General features: G+C 39.3%; 1 pseudogene; it reads right to left on the bottom strand.

The window, feature by feature from the left end:
- Positions 1-11545, bottom strand: part of LOC121501681 — a 56632-nt pseudogene extending 45087 nt beyond the window's left edge.
- Positions 11546-13247: the final 1702 nt, after the last annotated feature.

Genomic DNA, 13247 nt, shown 5'->3' with positions numbered 1-13247 from the left:
GGCCAGGGTAATAGTATTAAATGACTCTTTCTCTAGGGCACTTGTGAGTTTCTCAGAGACTCTCCTCTGGGCTGTTGCAGCTGTAATGCCCCTGGCTGTGAGCCTCTCACAAGTCCCTTTACCTCAGCCACTCACAAGTCCCTTTACCTCAGCCCCAAAGATACATGTCTAGGTCCTTCAGACACACACACGGTACTGTCCTTTCTAACAAGTAACAGTCCCACCTGCAGTGTGACTTTTCAATGTCTTGCCAAACATTCCTATAATTGAAAAAAGCCATTTACAATTATATCAACTTTGGACCAATTCCAATTTACAAAGACACTCAAAACATTTTTGCATGGTTTTCATATACTCTGATTTTCCCAAAGTGAAAATAAAATACTAGGGAAATCAAGAGAATATTGTACTTTGTGTTCAGCACTTCTCCAAGGGTTGCTTGACATTTCAGAAGATCCCAGCAGTGATGACAATGAGGTCTTTGAGTCACTAGAACCCGCCCCTGTATCACATATATTTATAGCCGCCATGTCCTTGATGATTCCACGTATGGGTACAAACATCCAGCCACTTCATTATGTCTTCTATTTTCGTGAAGTTCAGGCATTAATATATTGAAAATGTATTTCCCTTTTATGTTCTCCTTCATGTCACAGCTAGGGCAGTAGAGTGACTTTCATTTTTTAGGTAACTTTTCATTATGTATGTAGATAGGTTACAGTAACATGAATTTCATTTCAGTCTGCACTATTTAGGAGGCATTACACAGAATTTGTTATAAAAAAGGGTCACTGGGTCTGACAGGGTTGAGAATCACTGCTGTCTAGCATGAATTCTGGATTTCTTAGCTCAACATCCAAAGCCCTTTATTTCGAGCTCTGTCTGTCTTAGGCTCATCTCTCTTGTCCCTCCCCATAAGCACTTTACAACCAGGCACAGGGATCGGCCTGTCCTCCCTGGAACATTCCACGCTCAGATGTGTCTCTCTGCCTTTCTACTCACCTCTACCTGTTAAGCCTGGCAGAGACCCACTGGCCTTCCTGCCTCAGCTTATGGGCTACCTGCAGATCTTTCTCATCTTGACCTTGGCACCATCAAGACTGTATTTCTGGTTAATCTGGTGCGTTTCTCTTTCCCCACCTGATTAAGACCTTGAGGACAAAGTCTGAGGACTCATCTTTGCAGCCTCAGATTTTTACCCTTTGTTTGTCTGGCATATTGTAGGATCTTAATATTTATGGCATTTATTTGATTATCATAGGACAAAATAAGGAGACATCCAAATTCTGTGATGATATCAGCTCTCTGGAGGAGAGGTCACTATGTGGTGTTGCAAGGGCACTGGGAAAAGGGTGAGGAGGAAGATAAACCTTTGTCTGGGCTTCTTATCCCATTTTAGAACTCCTTTCCCCCATTTCTCTGTTCCTCTCTCTTATCTCTTGTCAGTCATGTCAGAGCATTTAAGCTACCCAATGAATGTGATCAGAACTCAAACCATGCAGAGGATGCTGAAGACAACATGTGTGTGTGTGTGATGTGTGCGTGGATGGGGCCCCAGTCAAGGTCTGAGAACCCTGGAGACTTTGGTCTTGGAAAACAGATTTTGGATCTTTGTGGAATACCGGCCATTTGGAAGTTGCTGTGAGTGCCACAGCAAAAGAATCAAATACTTAAAAACAAAAGAGCATTAGAACATATCTGATCCGTTTCTGCTCCTCATTCTATCAAAGGAAAAACTAGCTCTGAAAGCCCAGAGGATTTCCCAGGATTTCCACCCAGAAACAGAGAGTAATGAAAGAGGTCTGTGCAGCGCAGGCTGCCTGGACTTGGCCTGCACCCACAACATGCTAACTGTGGCTCTGGCATATGATTTCTCATTCTGTCATCTTGATTGATATCTTCTCCCTCATGTCCCAGCTGAGGGATACTTCGAATCAAAGTTCCCACTGGAAGTCCCAGAATGTTAGCTATATCAAATCAAATAACTATTTTAATGATATAAATATGTAGCTACTTTTCTGCAGTATTTTTACTGTAAAAATTAATCAGTTTTTTTCAAAAACAAGCTATCTCATTGAAAATGAATTCAATGAAAAAGCTTACCTAAAATCATGTCTTGTATTAATAATTGGGTTACATGATCAGAATCTTTTTCCAAGATTTACAGTCCCCATTGTAGTATGGATCTCAGAATTCAGATTCCTTTCCTTAGCACTCCAGGTTGTCTCCATGCTTCAAGGTTCAAAACTATAATGAACTATTTCTCTTACTGAAATATATAGAGTCTTTTCTATCAATAAGCAAAAAAGTCTAGTTCTGCTTTCAATCAGCAGATTCATGACTTAAAGATGGCCGCAAGGATTATGCCGATTAATTTTTGTATCTCTTGTCTCAACAAAAATGGTACACACTCATTGCAGAAAATTAAGAAAATTGACATGAACAAGAATGGCCCATGTTATCAGAGAATATTTTAAATTTACATAAAATGTTTTTCTCCCAAATCATGCTATGGGTCACTAAATGTTTGCTCTTTCTTTGAAGAGGAAAAGAAATAAATGTCCATGAGTATCTCAGTATAATTGTGCAGTACTTGTGTATAATTAGAATGCAGTGCATAAAAACCCATTTTTGAAATGGCTGCACCTTGTTCACTATAAGCTTTCTGAAAAGCAGCATGAATGATCCATTGCTTTACTTAGACTACCTTAAGCTATGGAAAGTGGTAAGAGGAAAAAGTACTATGCCTAGTGCTGGGAAATCCCGCATGAAAACGAAACAGAGGCAGCTAAATGTAACCCCCTGGAAAAAGGAAATTTTACTATTATTCTTTTTCCTAAGAGGATTCAGCCTCTAGAGTTAAAGAACCAGGCTTACTACATGGCTACTGGCCATCACATTGGATTCATTTAGCTGCATTTGTTGATACCTGGGTTTTTCTAGAAACACTTTCAAGAAGAACTGCAAATCCACAGTTTAGCATTGTGGACAATCAGCACAAAAGTGGGAGTCACTGGAGAATACAGAAGGTCAGTAAAAATTCATTCCATTATTGCAAATCCTTAGTTATCTGATGTCGGGGTTTTGTGCCAAACTGGTTTCCTGGTAAGGAGAGGAAGATAGAAGAGCATTTTCAAGACGAGAGGGAAAAAAAGTCATAATCCTCTTAAATAATTGAGGTCAGTGGATAAGAAAACGGGAGTAAGTATTCCAGGCCCTGGTTACTGTCTAGCCAGCTTCCCATGCTGACATTTGCTGTTCTAAAGTAATTAGTTAATACAAACTAGACATCAGTTTTGCACATCTAGGAGGTAGGATGCAGCTGCACACTGTACTACCAATGAAAGGACAGGAGCGGGGATCCCTGGGTGGCGCAGCGGTTTAGCGCCTGCCTTTGGCCCAGGGCGCGATCCCGGAGACCTGGGATCCAATCCCACGTCGGGCTCCCTGTATGGAGCCTGCTTCTCCCTCTGCCTGTGTCTCTGCCTCTCTCTCTTTCTGTGTGTGACTATCATGAATAAATAAATAAAATTAAAAAAAAAAAAAAAAGGACAGGAGCTGTGAGATTTCTAGATTCTATTGTAAAATTTGGCCACCCTAGGTGAATTCTTATCTCTTGGTGGAGCCATTGGAGACTCAGGGATAGAATAACAGGCAGCAAGAGGAATGGACTCAATTAAGATGTCTCAGAGAAATAATCTGTAAATAGTAGAAGGACCTTTAGCCCTCTTTGGTTTGGTTGGTGGGCAGAAGAAAGGCACTCCTCAAAGTGAATTTGGGAGCCGATGTGTCAAATCCTTCCTAAAATAAGATGGCTGAAAGGAGAAAACATAAGTGGGAAATATCAGAAAAGGAGACAGAACATGAAAGACTCCTAACTCTGGGAAACAAACTAGGGGTGGTGGAAGGGTAGGTGGGCGGGGGATGGGGGTGACTGGGTGACAGGCACTGAGGGGGGCACTCGGTGGGATGAGCACTGGGTGTTATTCTGTATGTTGGCAAATTGAACACCAATAAAAAATAAATTTATTTAAAAAAGAAAGAAAAAAGAAGATGGCTGAGATATAAAGGATAGTGAGGCAGAGTCAAAAGTAGCATATGAGATTGATTAATATGAGAGGTTGAAAGATGGTGATTGGGCACTAGCCCAATCTCCATAGGAATTAATAAACATGTGACTGTTTTTTGACATTTTGCTTCTCACAGTGCAACCCCAGAGGTGTTGGAAAGAAAAGAGCCACAGGACTAAAGGACTCCTGCATCTAGGGAAAGTGGGATCTGATTTCCAGTGGAAATAAGTAGAAACCCATTCTCTTTATTTTGGATTATTTCTGAATGCAGGTCATGAATGAGAGTACCATTCCTGTTTTTTTAAGCTATTTAGAGCATTGGGGGGGGGGTGCATATACAAAGACCATCTATGGACTTCCTGGATAAAAGGTTAAAACAAACAAAGGAGCCTAAAATAAACAACAAGATCCCTGCCAATTTTGGTATCACCTGAAGTAAGAATTCCTGGTCAAAAAGTTACAAATATTTGACTGGGATATTTGGTGGGAAGAGGGAAGGAAAAAAGCATAACAAATGCTTCAAAGTTAAAAAGTTTTGACCAGAGATATCCAGAAGAAACGTGAGAGGTAGAATGGCAGACAACATTTCCAGAGAAGCAATCAGAAGGCAGGAGAAGCCCTGGGAGCCCCACTGTGGGTCAGAACTCTGCAAACGCAGCCAGAATATACTCTTTCTTGGAATGCATCTCTGGGGAAGAAAGAAAGAGAGATCACCCAAGATGGTGATTGAGAGTTCTGTGTAGAGCAGGCTAATGCCATCAGCTTAATCTCACTTACCAAGGGGGGAGATTTATGACACAGATGTGCAGGTGCCCTGGATCTGGGAAATCCAGGGACAGCCTGAGAGTGCTGGGGATGCAGGTGCTGGAAATCCAGACTCCTCAGAGCACCATCCCAGCAGCTCTGGGCTAAGAGGCCACCCCTGCCCTGGGAGTGATGCTAGTTTGTAAGACAGCTAAAGCCACAGGCATTTCTCCTTGCCTCCTTCTCAACCTTACAACCATCCAAATGTGCTGGGAGAAGAGATTTAGATAGAAACTAAAATGCCAGTGAAGAAGACAGTGCAACTGAGGTTATGGAATAAGAAAATTCACAGTGACTCAACAGAGCAAATGGAAAACACACACACACACACACACACACACACACACAACTAAAGAAATAGTAGAAGAAATTCTTGAGACTTCAGATTGAAGTTCTCAGAATATCAGGGTTTGCTTTGCTTTTTACCTTGAAAATAAAAAGAGACTCACACCTAAATTTATTGTGATAAAACAAAGATAAAGGAAAAAAGCAGTAAAACTAAGTTAACTGCAGACCTTGGTTCATCTTCCCTACGCTGGAATTATGCCAAGACAGTGGAGCAAGATCCAGAGTTTTCAGGGAAAAGAGTGTGGCCAGGGATTCCCAACTGTGACAATTTATCATCACAACACTAGGAAATGATAACCATACTCTGAGATATGCGAGTAATCAGAGAAGAAAACACCCATGTCATATTAAAAATACTCAAGGAGGTAAAGGAGATGAACAATAGTGATAACAAGAAAACAAAATAAGGCCCTCAGTGAATAATTACTGTTTAGATGGTTACATGTGACTATAATCTCAAAATGGTTTTAAAATCTGAGAAAATTCTCACATAATCTGAGAGGCAGAGAAAAAAGAAAAAAGCAGGCCAAATTCTTCACATTATATGAAGCACTAAGGCTTTATTGATGGTATTGACAGGTCAATAAATGTTTCCCTATTCTTAGTGAAAGAAGCTCTCCAGTAGACTATGTTTTCCAAATCAGTAGAAAGATAAAATAATTCAAAAAATGAAATAAATACCATGAAACAAAAAAAGTAAAGAACAATACAAGAGACAACCATGAAACACAATTGCACTAACTAAGATAAGTGCAAACGAATCAAATTCCATCTTTGGAAGAGAACAGTTTTCAAATTGGGCTGGGAAAACAAAATCTAGCTAAATGGTGCCTTCAAAAAACCAGGTAAAATAAATTGAAGTGAAACGTATTTTTTACAGAGATGGACAAAGACATACCAGATGAGCACAAGTAGGAAGCAGAAGTGACGATATTAATACTGGACCAACTAGAATGAAGAAAAAGGAATCACTTGAACAAGGGGACCCATTTCACAAATCAAAAGCAGAATCTAAAACAAAGATGTAATTGCCATGATTAATGAAGGGACCAATGAAAACAGCACTAAAACATATGAAGCCAATTCTCTTAGGAATGCTCCTCCAGTGAACAAAACTAAAAACAATGAGGGATTAGCTGCTCTTAAATGAAACAATTCTATTATTTGGGTTTTTTTTTTTAAAGAAGCTCTTAATGTTTAGCTATTTTTCTTTATACTATCTTTTATTTATGTGTTTTCTAGATTATTTTATTGAATGCTTCACTATTATTTCTTGTTGAATAATTATATTTTTAAAGATTTTATTTATTTATTTGTTTATTTATTTATTTATTCATGAGAGACACAGCGGGAGAGAGGCAGAGACACAGGCAGAGGGAAAAGCAGGCTCCCTGTGAGGAGCCCAATGCGGGACTTGATCCTGGCACCCCAGGATCACACCCTGAGCCAAAAGCAACTGCTCAACCACTGAGCCACCCAGAGGCCTAAATAATCTTATTTATTTATTTATTTATTTATTTATTTATTTATTTATTTATAATAATTATATTTAAAGCCAAGGATTTTCGCTGTCCACCCCAGCTGCAACTCCCTCCTGCAGCTCCTGGGGCTGCTCGTCTGCTCACTGGGTGTGGACCTGGTACCCCTTTTGTGAAGAAGCCAGGAGGTGACTCTAGCACTCACTATGGCAAATGAAAAGTCCAAGGATGGAGTCAAGACTGAGAACAAGGATCATGTTAATGTGCAGGTGTCAGGGCAGGATGGTTCTGGGGTGCAGAGTAAGATTAAGAGGCGGACATCACTTAGTAAACTGATGAAAGCCTACTGGGAACCCCACAGTTTGTCCATGAGGCAATTTCCCATTTGATGGGCACCCAATCAATGAAACAGACACACCTACGGAGCTGGAAATGGAGGATGAAGGTGCAGGTGATGCATCCCAGCAACAGACAGAGGTGTCTACTAAAAAGGAAACCTGATACTGTATTCCAGAACTCTGTTCCTCTAAACCAAGAAGATAGTCTCAATCAGAAAACCACAATTTGAATCCACCACATCCTCACTACTACAGTACAGTTTTCTCTGTTTCCCTTCCCCACTCCTTTGTTGTGCATAAAATAACCATGCATGTGCAGTTACTTTAAAAAAGAGAGAGAGAAAGAAAAAATAAAGCCAAGGATTTTCTTTTAAGTAGAACCTTAACCCGATCTCATTATTTTGTCCAATGTAATGTCTTATCTAATAGTCTGTGGTTTGATTTTAACTTTTTTTTTTTTTACTCAATACTTATTTAGGAATATCTACTTTTAATTCCTGATTAATTTTATTTGTGTATCTACTGCACTCAAAGATTGTGATCTGAGTAATTTATATGTCCATGTTAATTGGGAAAACCTGCATTCTCTATTTTGCAACATGCAGCATTATCATTTACCTGAATTTAAAAAATTTTCTACAGTGGGCATGTACTGTTTTTTGTCAGGAGAAAAAGTATATAAATTAGTTGATATAAACATACTTCTGCCATATTTAAATCATGACCTGTCTCTTGAAAACATCACTGTGGTTCTTGTTGATGTTAAAGATTAGAAATAATACCAAGAAAAGAAATAGTGCATTGTACTTTCATTTGCTGACATTAAATCCCAGATTTCAAATTATAATCTTGGAATATAAAATAGGAAAATCCTCCTCCATGTAATCACAGAAAAACTATTTTGGCTATTTATGACATCCAAATTCTGTGTAATATAGCCATGAATGGGCATTTTTAGTGCTGTAATTGGTCTCTTTTAGAAAGCAAAGCTGAAATCAATGTGATCTTCTGCTTCTCTATTCTTTTTCCACGAAATGTACCTTGAATTGCTGGACTAGTACAACACACTTTGAAAAATATTTAGCATTTGAAGACAATAGTTTTCTAAATAAAGCAATCAATAAATTGGAAAAATACATGTGCAAAGAATATAAATCACTATATACAGTATAATTGCACTTTCAGTGAATACTACTTACAAAGTATTTTAGGTACAAACTACTAACATATAAAGGTAATACAGGAAAAATATTGATAAATAATTCCACAGATTATAAATTATAACAAATTAGAAGAAATGAATAAATCTTTCGTTATAATTTATTGTATTCTAAGTTCGTCATAATGCAAAATGAACTTTCTCGTTTAAGAAAAAATATAGTCAGGCAGGCTCCAGAAGTTCATTGAATCTATAATTCACTGAACCTTGTCAGTCCATGAATGAGAACTTGTTTCAGGATATTCTACAGAAGAATGTGCTGGAAGTTCTATTCGGGACGACTGGTCCACACATGTCCCACATGTACCAGCTGGGGGAGAGGACACTCTGATTGCACCTCTCATGGGTGCCAGTGGGCAAGGCCTGGGACGGTGTGAAAGGTTTCTTAGGCAAGGCTGATTCTCTGTCACACCCTTTCTTCACTGTATGTGTTGGTTCTCTGCTTCTTTTTTGCATTTCCCTACATTATTAGCAGAGTTTCCATAACAGGAGGTAAAAGGCACTTGAGATCAGCTTCTTCTTCAACCTTTAAAAGAAGCCCTAGAGATTTTCAGACCTTGAGTCACTGTATCAGAGCAGATTCTAGGGGTAAATTTTTTGTAAGGTGCATGAAAGGATGTGCTAATTGGGACGAGAGAAAGCAAGTGAGTTCCGGGAGGTTCAGTATTGGAGAAGCGTTCTAAGACCCTCCATATCTGAAGACTGAAGCCCAGAAGACATGAACCTCTATGAACAACACAGCTCTAGGCTAAGGGTCCCCAAGGCATGTGGGATATATCCCACTGTGTTGTGGCAGGAAAATATGACAATTCTTTAATTTTTAAACTCCCATTTCTAGATTTGCTGCATTTTCTATGGTGTAGATATTTTTTAGTATCTTTTCTGATATAAAGTTGAACATGGGCATAAATGTGTAAATCACTTCTCTGGAGCAAGTCAGTCATGAGCATGATTATAGAATCACACGAATCCATCTCAGTTTGAAGAAATATCTTGCTTTTGATTGAGTTCCATGGGGCAAGATTTCTCAAATGAGGATCCACAGATGATATATCATAGGGCTCTGAGTTCTCTGGTATAACATATAAATTATGTTTTCACTTTAATGATTATTTAGAACAATCTAACTATAGGGTAGTCTGGACCATCTGATAACTTTATCCTGAGACCTCCTATCCACAACCTCCAAGTTATGAGGGCCCCCAGTTGTGACATTCATCTTTCTTTTTTTCTCTAGCTTCATCTACTCCCTGCATCTCATTCATTCAGTCCCTTGGCTTTAATGCCCTCTATCTTCTCACTGACTCCTAAATTTTTCTGTCCAGCACAGACCTCTTTCCCAAACTCCAGACTCTTGTAGCCAGCTTCTCCTCCACTTGGATGCCTAACAGATGTCCCCAAGTTAAGAAAGTCAGGACTGATGTCCTTCCTTACCGCTCTTTACGCCCACACCTGTTCTACCTATAGCTTCTTTATCTTGAAGACACCTCCGTTCTTCCACAGTGACCCTTCTAAACTGTAAGTCAGATCATGTGATGCCTCTGCTCAAAAAAGCTGCAAGGATTCCCCTTTCCATTCAGAGTAAAAGCCAAAGTGGCCGCTGTGGTTTCTCAGAGTTTACACAGCCTTGTCCTCATTTCTCCACCATCCACTCCTACTCTGACGCAGTCCTGTGCAACCACACAGATTTCATGTTGTTTCCTACACACATCAGGTACCTTCCCACCTGGAGGATTTGCCCTGGCCTTCCTTCTGCTGGGATGTCTCTTGGCCTGATATCTGCCCTGGTCCACCCCCTCACGTCCCACAAGAATTTTCTCCATTCTCACCTTTTCAGTATGGCTCAGCCCACCCCACTGTCCCCTGCCTCATCTTAGCTCTGGCACTCCTCAAGTCCTGTTCTACCTTTCTTTGTAAAGTCCATTTATCATTTTCCAACACACTCTAAAGCTTACTCAGTAATATATCTCTTGTTTTCTGTCTACCCCTGCTAGAGTACAAACTTCGTGAAGACCAGGATCTTGTCTGTTTGTGCACAGTGATGTGCACAATTGCCTAGGACAGTGCCTGTCACATGACATATGGTTAGTGCTTTTGGTGGATGAATGAGTGAGTAGATGAATGAATGGATGAATGAGTGGAACATACGCCAAAACACACATAAGTTTTGTGTTTTTTCATGCTTTAGAGAACAATGGTGGAAGATGGGGGGTTCACATAGCTCACAGTACAGATTTCATAAAACTCAAAGAGCCCACACCAAGTCAGCATTTGGCCTTGTGTTCCCATTTCAGACACGTACATGGCATACAATCTAGCCTATCTTGCTCTGTACCAATGAACGATTCATTAGCAGCAACTACTAGAATTACAATGAAGTTTTTTTTTCTTTTTGCAATGCCATAAATAAATAGATTAAGCACCCACTTATTATAGATTCAATAACATCACAATGCTGACCTTATTTTAAGATGAACTAGTCAGCTTTACAAATTACCATGTGACATCTCTTCAAAATATGCACTCAACAACTGCTTGCTGGCAGAGTTTTGGTTAAATAGGAGGTCTATTTACTGAAAAAGCCTTGAAGTTATGAATAACACTTTGCCCATTGAACTTCTCCAAATACATATTCTCTAAAATTAGTATCTCTCAAGTTACAATACAGAAATAGACTAACGTATAACTGAAACAAAGGCTACTCTTTTCATTTATTAAACTAAATTTGGATGAATAGGTTTCACCTAAACAACAATCAATTATTATATTACATTACTGTTGTTAGTATGATTTTTTTTACACGTGTGCTTAATTTTAAAAACTTAGTTTCCTGGTTGTAGAAGAGCCAAACTCCTAGGGTATTTTCATCTAGTTTCGTGTTTGTCATAAAAACGTCAGAGTTTGGGACAAATCCCATAAGGAAAAAGATAAGGGATAGGGTATATTGAGGAAAGAAAAAACTAGCGAGGCCAGATTAACATAAGGGAAGTCACAAACTGTCCTTTTCCCATCACCCCATAGAGAGGAAAGCCAAGGCCAGTGTAATTTGATAGACACACAGTGGAGTTTGTCCCAACGGAGGGACTCTTCCCCATGTGGGTGCCCCTCTTTACTGGGCAGGTCTGTGAATGAAGTCTTGTCAACGGCGGTTGGCAGATCTGCACTGGGGATGCAGGTGGCAGCTGTCTTGGGAGTAGTCTGCAAAGGGCAGCCCAGGCCCTGCTGGCAGAGGAAGGGAACTGCTGACAGAGAGGAAGAAGATGAATCTCCTGGTCCCTTCTTGCTCATTGCCCAGGCAACCCAGCGTGCGCACACGATGATTCTACTCAGTGCATCACAATGTCTGCTGTATTTTAAGTAACAGTATAATAAAAATAATTTAAATCAATAGCAAGTGTCAGTTACTTTCCTATAATGGGTTCTAAAATAATACTCAAGTTTTTAAAATGCTACCTTATAAGCACTGACATTTAAAAATAGCCTCACCCACTAAGATATTTTAGTTTACATTTGGCAAATATTTTAGGAGACCTGACCACTATGTAAGACCAAATAAACCCTCCACTGCAGGAGATTACATTCTTGTGATCTGGGATGAGTGCATAGCATAAGTAAGCACCTGACTACTTTCTCCTTCACGGCAGTGATATTTTCCTCTGGAGCACTGTGATTTTCCAGACATGAAACTAATGCCAATCAAGAGCCTTGTCAGATAGGAGCTGATCCATCTCTAACTTCATGTTCAAACATAGCACATCCTGTGGTGTAGTCAGCAAAAAATGAATATTTTTTCCTTTGTCACAAGCCATTGCTATCGGCTTAACTTTTGTGTATCACCTGCTCACTGACCATACAAGGGCAGTGAAATCAATAAAACTGGCATTCTCTCAATTGAGGCCTTTTTAAATTACTCTTCAAAAATGGCATCTGTTTATCTGACAGATGTAAACCCTACAGGATAATTTTATCTCTTTGGTTTTCCAGTCAGATGTATTACGGGACTATTCCAGTTTCCAATAGTTAGGACACTTTTAAAGCAGAGATGACCAATTCCTAGTCCAATTAGTTAAGATGCATTGGCTCTTTAGTTCCAGGAATTGGTGCAACTATTTCATATCCTAAAGAAACAATTATCTTCTCTGTGGAGCATTTTCCACCTCTTGTTCATTATTTTGACCCTGCCACATCAATGAAAATCTTGCGCAATTAGCTAGGTGCATTTGAGGTCCACATACCTGTCCCAGGAAGCTTTGTTGCAAGCTAGTCTTTATAATTACCTTGCATTTTATAAGGAAGAACTTTTCAGTGAAGACCTCTAAGGATTTCCTTTCACCATCTTTTTATATAGTTAGTGTGTTTTAGAATAACAGACTACCACTAAAAATGCAACCTAGATAATTCTCTGGACTTCTAGAGGGGAAGTCAGCCTCAGCTCCCTGCAGAGCCTCATCAGCCTCATGGTTGCACATTGATCAAGGAAACAACTCATTTTATTTGTAGAGCCCTTTGGCAGTTTTCAAAGCATTTCCCTCTGTGATTCAATTTGTTCTTTCCAACAACCCTGGGAAGAATCTATTGTTATTTCTATAGAAAGAATGGAGTTAATCAAGACTAAGAGGAGTGGAAGCTTACCCTGGTAATAAGTGGCAAATGAGGAATCAATGTCTTTTGATCAAAATTGTACTTCCTTCCATGTCATGCTACCTTATGATGTGAGTGTGAGGCACAGCATAAAGCACGTGCACCCTACCAGCTGCTCTACACACATTGGCTCCCTACTGATGATGACTCCCAGTTGGTGAAAGGTTGAAATATGCCTCAGATACACGGTCATGCAATAATCTCATAAATAAGAGGAATATCACTTTACTTAGAAAACGTGTTGGAGTGAGAAATAAAGCTATTATTTTAAAATAGCCTGAAGGTTTATAGTGTTTGAAAATCTATTTTTAATAATCATTTATTTTTTTTATTACTAATTTACTCTAGT

The sequence above is a fragment of the Vulpes lagopus genome, chromosome 11, assembly GCF_018345385.1.
Source record: "Vulpes lagopus strain Blue_001 chromosome 11, ASM1834538v1, whole genome shotgun sequence".
Taxonomy (NCBI): Eukaryota; Metazoa; Chordata; class Mammalia; order Carnivora; family Canidae; genus Vulpes; species Vulpes lagopus.
Note: the sequence above shows the minus strand (reverse complement) of the source record. Positions and strands in the feature narration are given on the sequence as shown.